The sequence below is a fragment of the Podarcis filfolensis genome (assembly GCF_964270895.1).
Source record: "Podarcis filfolensis genome assembly, chromosome: 7".
NCBI lineage: Eukaryota > Metazoa > Chordata > Lepidosauria > Squamata > Lacertidae > Podarcis > Podarcis filfolensis.
In genome coordinates this window covers 1,313,608-1,322,509 of record NC_139603.1, presented here as the reverse complement: position 1 = coordinate 1,322,509, position 8,902 = coordinate 1,313,608, and the positions used below count along the sequence as shown (strand labels likewise).

At 46.6% G+C, this 8,902-nt stretch overlaps 1 protein-coding gene across 4 annotated transcripts in view; it reads left to right on the top strand.

Annotated features, from left to right (window-relative positions):
* Positions 1-744: 744 nt before the first annotated feature.
* SEMA5A (semaphorin 5A) overlaps positions 745-8,902 on the top strand; it is a gene marked incomplete at its 3' end in the record, with an annotated part of 148,389 nt that continues 140,231 nt past the window's right edge. For 3 of the 4 annotated variants that reach the window (XM_083624296.1, XM_083624294.1, XM_083624295.1), the window contains exon 1: positions 793-1,146. Of the gene's footprint in view, positions 1,147-8,902 lie in introns of all 4 variants that reach the window. The other variant, XM_083624292.1, reaches the window with a different exon arrangement.

Below are 8,902 nucleotides of genomic sequence, written 5' to 3'. Positions count from 1 at the left end.
GCCAATCTGTTATGGAAAATCAGAGGCAATGCCAGTAAGAAGGAACCCATTTATTTCCAGGGAGTTACTTTGGAAAAGTAAAACAAATCAAATCCAGTCAACTGTGCTTCATTCTGTAAAGAAAGAAGCACACTTGGGAGTGAATTATAAATCATGCTGACAGCAGGACAGTGCTTTAACAAACATGTTCCCCCCCTCTCTCCATCCAGCTTCTCCTGGTGCTCTGGGAGGGACTCCAGGTAGGAGTGTCAGCATCCCATCCTCCGATTGCCTAGCAACCACGATCAAGTGTCCTTAGCAACGGCGCCCTCTGGCCAGCGCCAAAGCCCTAGCGCTGTCTCTCCACGGGTTCTGCTCTAACTTTCTTCAGAAATGTCTGATTAGCTTTCTTTTTAAATGACAGCTAAGTATCTGGATGTGTTGGTGGTCTTGTCTCCCCTCCCCACAAGTCCGCCGTCTGTCCCCTTCTCTGGGGAGAAGGCCACCCCTCCCCGCGAAAGTTTCCTTCAGGCCCTGAAACGGGGCAACCCTACTCCGCAACCCGCAGCACGTCTGAAGCCCGCGGGCGCGCTGCGCGTGGGAGAGACGCCCGGTCTCCCGAGGAAGCAGGCGGCAGCCGCGACGGGCACAAAAGGCAGGCGTCACTGGCTCCTAGCCGGAGAGAGGGAGGTCTCTAAGCAGCGCGCTGCGCGGACCTCGGACGCGGAGGCGGGGCAGAGGGCGGGCCGGGCCGCCCCTGTGGGCGAGCCCGAGGGAGGGGCGGGAAGGGGCTCCGCCGGCTCCAGTTTCCCCCTCGGGGGAGGAGGAGGAGGAGGAGGAGCGGCAACCGCGGCAGCAGCAGCAGCAGCCTCAGCCTCCCTGCCGCCTCCGCCGGGACCTGCTGCGGGCGCGCCTGGTCCTGCGCTGCCGCTCGCGCCCCGCGGATCCTGCTCCGGACGGCGCCTCCCGCCCCCTCGACCCTTCCACCCGCCGAGCCTCGCCAGGATCCCCGCCGGGCGCTTTATGAGCGCGGAGGTCCGGCAAGCGCCGCCCTTGCTGCTGCTGCTGCTGCCGGGGCTGCCTCCGGGAGCTCTCCGCAGCTGCCGTCGGATCTGCCCTTCGGAGACAACCACGCGGCGCGGGCCCCGCTATGGTGCTTCCCCTGGGGTAAGTACCCCCGTCTCAGTACATCCTTGGGATTAGAGAATGGTAGAGTGGGAAGGGTTCCCGGGGGTCATCTAGTCCAACCCTCTGCAATGCAGGCAATTTCCCGGGGGCCTGGGTCTTCTTCGCGGGAAGCGGCGTCGGATCATTTCAGTTACCTTCCTTGATTGCTCGCAAGGCAAGCCCGGTAGATTTCCGCGGGGTTTACTCGTGAGTAGCCCTTCCGAGCCTCGCTTGATCGTGCGAGTGTTCGCGCTCCGAGAAGCCCCACGGAGTTCGCTGGGCTTGCAAGCTTGGATGCCGTTGCCAGGTGAAGGAGCGCGCTGGGCGGGGCGGGGGGCTCTTGTGTGGAAAGGAAACTTGGCGTTCCCAGTGCACACCTGCTCTCGACGGGGCGGAGGAAGGAGGTGCGGGAAGCAAGGGGCGTCTGTGGACGAAAAGCTGTCGGGAGGGCGGGGGCGTTGCGCGAGGAGCGGTCTCTGGCCGCGGATGTTGCGCGGTGACGAGGAGCCCTTGTGTGGCCGGTTCCTCTTTGCGGGAGAGCACGTCGGAGCAGAGGGGAGCTGCTCGCGATGGGGAGGAGAAAGGGGAGGCGGCGAGGCGGCGTGTTTGTGCCCTGCACTCCGCTGAGGCTTCGGAGGTCGCGCCGTCGGTGTTCTTTTAACTTTACCATTTCCTGCACATTCTGGACTCCCGCTGTGGGAGTCTGCGCCCCGACCGGCAGGGGGCGCCACAAGGAAGGCTCCAGAAAAGGTTCTTTGGGCACCTTGTTGGGGGGGAAACACACGCCAAAAAACCAGATCGATTTGAGAGGGAAGGTGGTGGAGCCAAAAGCCAAAGGGTTTGCGCAGATGTTCTCCATTATGCAGAACCGTCCTTGATGTTATCTGGCACTTCTGATCTTTGAGGAAGGGAGAAGGGAGATTTTGGCTGGCTAAATTGCCTTTGAAGAATCAAGTTAAATTTCTGACTTGGCTTCTATGATGCTGCGCTCATTAAGCAAAAGGATAGAAACCTGTGCCTTGCATTTAGCAATTGGCCAGGAGTTCCTTGCAGGCAACTGAGGGATCCACTTGGGAGAAGGCAAATTTATTTTCTTTTTACTAGCCTATGCTGACCGCAGGTGATGGGGCTTCTTTTCTCTGGAAGTTTTTATTTTTCAGCCTAGTAACTTTTGTGAACCCACCTACAAGACAGCTTAAAAGAAGTTAGTAAGCTTAGGCTCTTTGGGGCTTATTCCTAGCGTTGCAGTCTAAGAGAACCAGCACCTAAAATCCTGTCCTATTTACTTCAGTCTGACAGAGCAAAGTGCCTTAGAGCAAGTCCCATCACTGGCCCATCTAGCGGAGTGGTGTCTACACAGGCTGGCAGCAGCTGTCCCTAGTTTCGGACAGGGAGCCTTTTCCAGCCTTCTCTTACCTGGAATCCACTACCTGTCTGGGAGTTTGAACCTGGGGCCCTCGACATGCAAAGCAGATGCACTGAGCTCTGGCCCTTCCTGCTCTAGAGGAATCAGAGGACATATGTTGCTATTATAACAATTCCATAAAATTCAAAGCCCTTTCCGTTTGCAGGTTGACTCTGGCCCATTTGATAGTCCTTTCTTTAAAACAGGCGTAGCACAGAGGACCTCCAGGTAAGCCAGTTGTCAGGGGTTGTAGGAGCTGTAATCTGGAGTGTAGTAGTAGTAGCAGTAGTAGTAATAATAATAATAATAATAATAATAATAATAGTAAATTTATTGTTTATTCCCCAGCCACCCTGGGTGGCTCCCAACTGAATATTAAAAACGCAATAGGTTAGTTACACCTGATTTCGCCACACCTGTGTTTTTCCTTTTAACTAAAATGATTCATTGGGGAACTTGCATCAAACATTAAATAAGAAGACATTACTGTTTATGAAAAACTATCACAGTAGCATGAAATTAATAACTCTAAAAAGAAGAATCCTTTTATCAAGAGTCCATTTATCCTTAAAGGCTTTATAAAGCAGCATACTTTTGATCAGTCAACAGGCAAAGACTCAGGCAGGCCTTTCCTGGCTGCATTTTTTTTGGTCTTGGATGCAGGGTTAGAAACCAAGATATATGAGCTAGGCAATAAATGGCTCCTCAAACCAAGGTTACAAGTCTTCAAAATGGAATGTCTAGTTGCTCTAAAGTCTTATTTTTCAAATGATGGACTGACTGTGATTGATTCTCAGTTAAACATCTCACTAGTTCAGATGACAACCTTGAGCTCAGTTAAGAGCTTTGAGAACTCAAAGAAGAAAAGTCACTTGATCCAGGGACAGTCCACATATATATTGGCCTATTCTGACCTCTTTTTCTTAACGTTGATACAGACCTTTCATAATGTATAAATATTCTTCACAACTGTCAGCAGGGTAAGTGAAGACAAGTGACAACAATTAACTATAACGTCGTTCAGTGCTTCTGTTCAGGCTGCACAGAAGAAGCATTTTGTTTCCTGAAATTCATTCTGATTGTGCAGATAAAATATAACCGAGAGAATTCTACAGAATGTGGTCTTAGTGTGTGTAAACAGTCCAGATCCAAGGATCCCCAGGCAGGCACCTCCAGATGTCAGGTGCCTTCCTGGCGCCCAGGCATCTTCGCTTGGTTGCAGGCGGCTAAGAGCCAGGGCAAAATGCACCCGGCACCTGGCTAATTTCAAACACTGCTTGGGTGGACTAGATGGGATTTGAGTGCTGGCATTTTAAAAGCCATGCTTCATTGTCTACATGTATTCTGAAGTTTAATATACATGCTAACTAGTTATGCGACCCTCGAGCAAAAGACATCTGAAGGCAGCTCTGTTTAGGGACGTTTTTAATAGTTACTGCTGTATTGTTTTTAACACTCGATTGGGAGCCGCCCAGAGAGGCTGGGGAAACTCAGCCAGATGGGCGGGGTATAAATGATAAATTATTATTAATATTATAATAGTGAATTACTGCTTGCATATTATGCTGTGGAGTTTCAAGCCTATGTATCTTGTGTCACCAAGCACATGTTTTAGCGCATGCATGCATCCCAGTGGCTGGCTTTACGCTTGATTCCTGTATTCTCCCTCGGTGGGTTCAGTTGTTGAATGATGAAGATGCTCATATAGATATTGTCCATGTGTGGCTTTGACAAACAACTGCTTGTGAACTCTTGTCATGGAGTTGTGTCTGCATGCAGGACTTTGTTTGAATAAATACTTACTACCAGCGCACAATTTTGTTTCTGTGTAATGTGGGAAATAACTTTTATTATACACCATCTGAAGCCAGAATACCAGTTGGGTTCTGCTTGCTCATAAAATACTGTAGGTATCTCTTTGTGTAAGAGGCCCCAGAGACTGTTTTGATTTATTGGCCTTTAAATCTTCAGAGAATAACCTGACGTATTGTGCAAATGGTCCTTATTGTGCCGAGTACTGAACTGATAAATGAGTATCAGTTTGTTGCCAAGTGTAAATGCTAAATTTGAACAGAAAAGAATCCTTATGGCATTTTAATTGACAGAAAATGTGCTGGTTCGCATATCTCAGAAAACAAATTGATTAGCTAGATTTATAAGTTTATATCTAGCCAATATCCTAACGTTTTCTAGAAGCAAATAATTGAACCTTTAAGAAACAAGTGGTTCTGGTTTTTTTAAGGGGTGGTTATAAGAACCACATATTTCTGTTCAGATTTAAATAGCATTCTATTAAAGCATACATGCTTGGGGCAGAATGATTTTTATTTTTTAAAATGTCAAGCTGTATAATTCAAACAGCTCATTAGTAAGTTCCATGAAACATGAGGCTCACACATTTGGAGATGGTGCTTGAGTTTTTGCATAGGTGGTAATTTAAATTTTATAATTTCCCTCCTTCTGGGCATATATTCTTGCAGTTTTTTGAATTAGCTGATGAGAAAACCACTGTATTATGTGTGCTCCTTCTTTCTCTGAAGCACCTCAGAAATGCAAAGTACAAACTGTGTGCATGTTCAGCAGGATCTCCTCAAAGATTACAAATGGGACAAATTTGTTTTACAAATAAACAGTGTCACCTTTTATTCTGTTACTTGAGCAGAGTGGGGATTTTTTTAAAATGCTGAATTTTCTGTAGGTCGTATTCAGTTATGTTTTATTCAGAGCAGACCCACTGAAGGGAACATGACTCGGCTGGGGCCATTAATTTCAATAGGTCTACTCTGAGTAAGACATAGTTGACTGCCACCCATGGTTTTGTCAGATCCCTCTGCTACTTCTGTTTTACATCCCTTTTATATAACTACAAGTGGGAGCTGCAACAAACTGTTGCAGTGTGAAGCATTCCATTTTAGGATTTCTGGAAGAAAGCAACACTTTCCTTCAGGGCACTGCATCATATTCTCCATCTCTTCCAGTTTTCTTTCTTGTTTCCCCAACAGAGTCTCACTATTTCATGGTCACTGAGTGTACTCAGGCCTCATTCGGCTATTTGGGATGGGTGGTTTGTTTTCTTTTCTTTTTTAGAATCGTAGAATTGGAAGGGACACTGAGGATCATCTAGTCCAACCCCTTGCAATGCAGGAATTTGCAGCTGCCCCTTACTGGGATTGAACCTGAAACCTTGACATTATCAACACCATGTTCTAAGCAACTGAGCTCTTGAGCAAGTTCTTTGCTCCCTTAGATTTTCCCTCCTAAATATTTTTTTTAATCTCCTGTAGACATTGGAGTTACTCTGAACATTCTGATACCTTCCTCTTGTTCCTCAGTACTGTTCACCACAAAACTGCAGGCACTCTGCACTCAAGTTTGCTTTTGGAGGGAGTTGTTGTTATTTTAAGTGTGCAATTATGTTAACTGCTATGGGAGGCTTTTACTCAAACAGAATGAGTGGGGCAGAAATGTTTCAAGTAAGTAAATAAATAACCAACAAGCAAGCATCACTTTGTTTTTCGCATGGGCTTGGTCAGACATATACCGGTAATTTCTGAGTAGGGTTAAGGGCCAGATCACACAGGCACTGATGTATCTAAGTGACTGCAGCATCGAGTGATGACTTACTTTCCATGATCAGGATGCTGTGCTTCTGTGTAAGACTGCATTAGCTGGTCAAGCACTTGCATGCTGCTACCTTGGTCCAAAGACTCATTCCCTGGGTGGATAAACTTTCATGGTCTGTGGGCCAGATTATTATCTCCCAGCCCCTGGCAGGTGGGTGGGCTCAGCTGTCATGCACTGGTTGGATGAAGAGGAGTGGTGGGAGGTACCAGCTGAGGAGCCCCCAAGGGAAACCCCAGAGGAGGAAGGCTCAGAGCCAAGGGCTTTCAGACAGCCCCCCCCCCCCGAGCCTCCAAAAACCTGCTCCTGATGAGATGAGATCAAAACATTCGATGAGCAGGAATTAAATCCTGCCACCTTGGCTGAGCAAGCCTGTGAATGATCCCATGCTACAGTCTGCAGTGTAGCCTTATTTGCCCTCCGTCTTTCATTCTGTCTCAACGTCCGAGCAGTGCCTCTTCCGTCACAGAGGACAACCCCCATTCTGGAACTGCAGACCTCAGGATTTTCCAGGACCAACTCAGCAGGCAGCATCGGCCAATAGACCAGGATTTGAGTCCTGGCAGGTCTTGACAAAGTCTAACAGTTAAGCTGAGTGTCTGATCAACATTATGAGCGCTTGTTGTATTGTCGCATGAGCAAGGCATTAAAATATTTTAATTGCTAAAGAAGAGCCATGATTCTTATCCTCCCACACTCTCAAATGCCTCAGTATATGTATTTGTATTTCTTTAATATGGCATTGGGCAAGATAAAGTCACAAACTAATTTAACAAATAATGATAATAAGATAAAAATACGCTAGAGAGAATCAATTGGCTTTTTCTCTTCCATGCTGCTCTCCTTTACATTCTCTTGTGAAATCGGCTATAAAACACAAGGCACATGGGTTTTGTCTTTTCCAATTTGTCTCTGCAAAGTATTGCTGACTTGAAAGAATGAGTGTTCTATCAGGCGTGCCAAAACATATTTCAAACTGACCTCTCTGTGACATATAGTTTTTGCCAGCTGTTCATGGTAGACTAGTTTTAAACATCTAGCCTGGAGCGTTGCAGGATTGACCAGCCAAGAACAGGTGGCAGTCTGCTCTTCTGAATCCCTCCAAAAATCTGAGGAATCTTGGAGCCCAAACAGGCCTTTGCAGGTAAAATTAGGTACTGAAGACACAGCTTTTCGCCAAGTTCCCCACCCTGCCTGATAAGCTCATTCTCTTGTGCCCCTCAGCAAACAGCCCTATACAGCTTTGGAAAGCTGCCCCAAGGAATCCTTGACTGCAGGAGCTGCTGATACACTTCCTGGGCAGATGGGCTTTTGCTGTTCTTGAAAAGCAAGTGGCGAAGGAAGGCCCAAATGCTCCAGGGAAACAGAAAAAAAGACATGCATTTGTTTAAAAATATCCTCAATTCCTGCTGAAAAATAACGGTAGTTCTTTGTAAAAATTAGGTGTGAAGCTATGCAGGCAGATGGGGATTTCTGTACATTTGGGTCTCTCTTTGGTCAAAAGTTTTGTGTCTCTGTCGTAGGAAATGTATACTTTTTTGTGCATTCTGCAATTTCCAGTGGTCCATGTAACTTATAAATGCATGCCTTTTTCCTAATTGGCAATGTTAATTGCATCTTGATTATTGTGCCTTTATAGTTGTTTATGATTTATTTAAAGCTTTCTCACATTCACAGATCAATAAAAACCAAGAGTGTTCCTGGCTTGCAATCTAAAATACATAGCACAAAAGGAAAGGGGAATGGTGGTGGAGAAAGAAAAAAAGAAACTTGGCCGCCAACTCTTCAAGTTACAGTTCTTATAATGACTAGCTAGGATGGGATAGTTCAGGAAGCTGCTGCTAGCTGACAGAGCAAAAGGCAGCTGGTCTCATGTTGTTTATTCAAAAGTAATATAATATCTTAATTGTTTTATAATTACAGCTAGGAAAACCCCCACACCTTTTAAAAAGCAAAGGCAGACAAAAGGTCCTGGTAGCCTGAGGGAAGGGTGAATAAAATGTGGGGAAATGAAATTAGTTATGGACATGAGAAGAAAACTGGAGGGTAGCAGTGGGATCAGGTGGCTGCCATGGGGTGAGGGAGGCGACGGAGGAGTTTTGGTTCAGACGTGGCCCTTGAAGATTGCTTGTGGGCGGTTGCTGTGTCCCTTTATGCTCTTACGACTAAGACCATGCTCTTGATACTTCTCAGCTGTGAACTTTGTTTACTTCAGCCGCTTTCAAACTGCTCTGGTAAATGCCAGGGCTGTTTGGAGACTGATCCACAGTGACTCCATTGGAGCAGGTCTTTGGGGCCGGGGTCCTGGCAGAACCAACAAGAGAGTTCTCAAAATGCAGCAGGGGTGGCTGACCACATTTTGAAGTAAGTGTGGTAATATGCATTCCCTCCTGTCATGAGACCATTGGTTCCAGAGGCTAAAATTACCTGACTGCGCCATTGCTCATCTGCAAGGTTATGGATTGGAAGATCAGTAACAGCAGACAAATTTACCAGGAAAATGGTTTGCTCACTAGTTTTCCTTCTCTAGCGTTTAGCTGCAGTTCAGAGAAGTGTGAGGTTTGCTCTCGGTTGGGGCATTCTCATTTCACACAGGGTGTTGGTTCTGTGAACTTCATTCAGGTGGTGCACAGCATGTCTGGGGATTTGTAGCTGAAGATGGGGTGGCACATCCATTGCATCCAATATTCATATTGATTTGAATTGTATTTTTATTGCTGCTTTTATTTC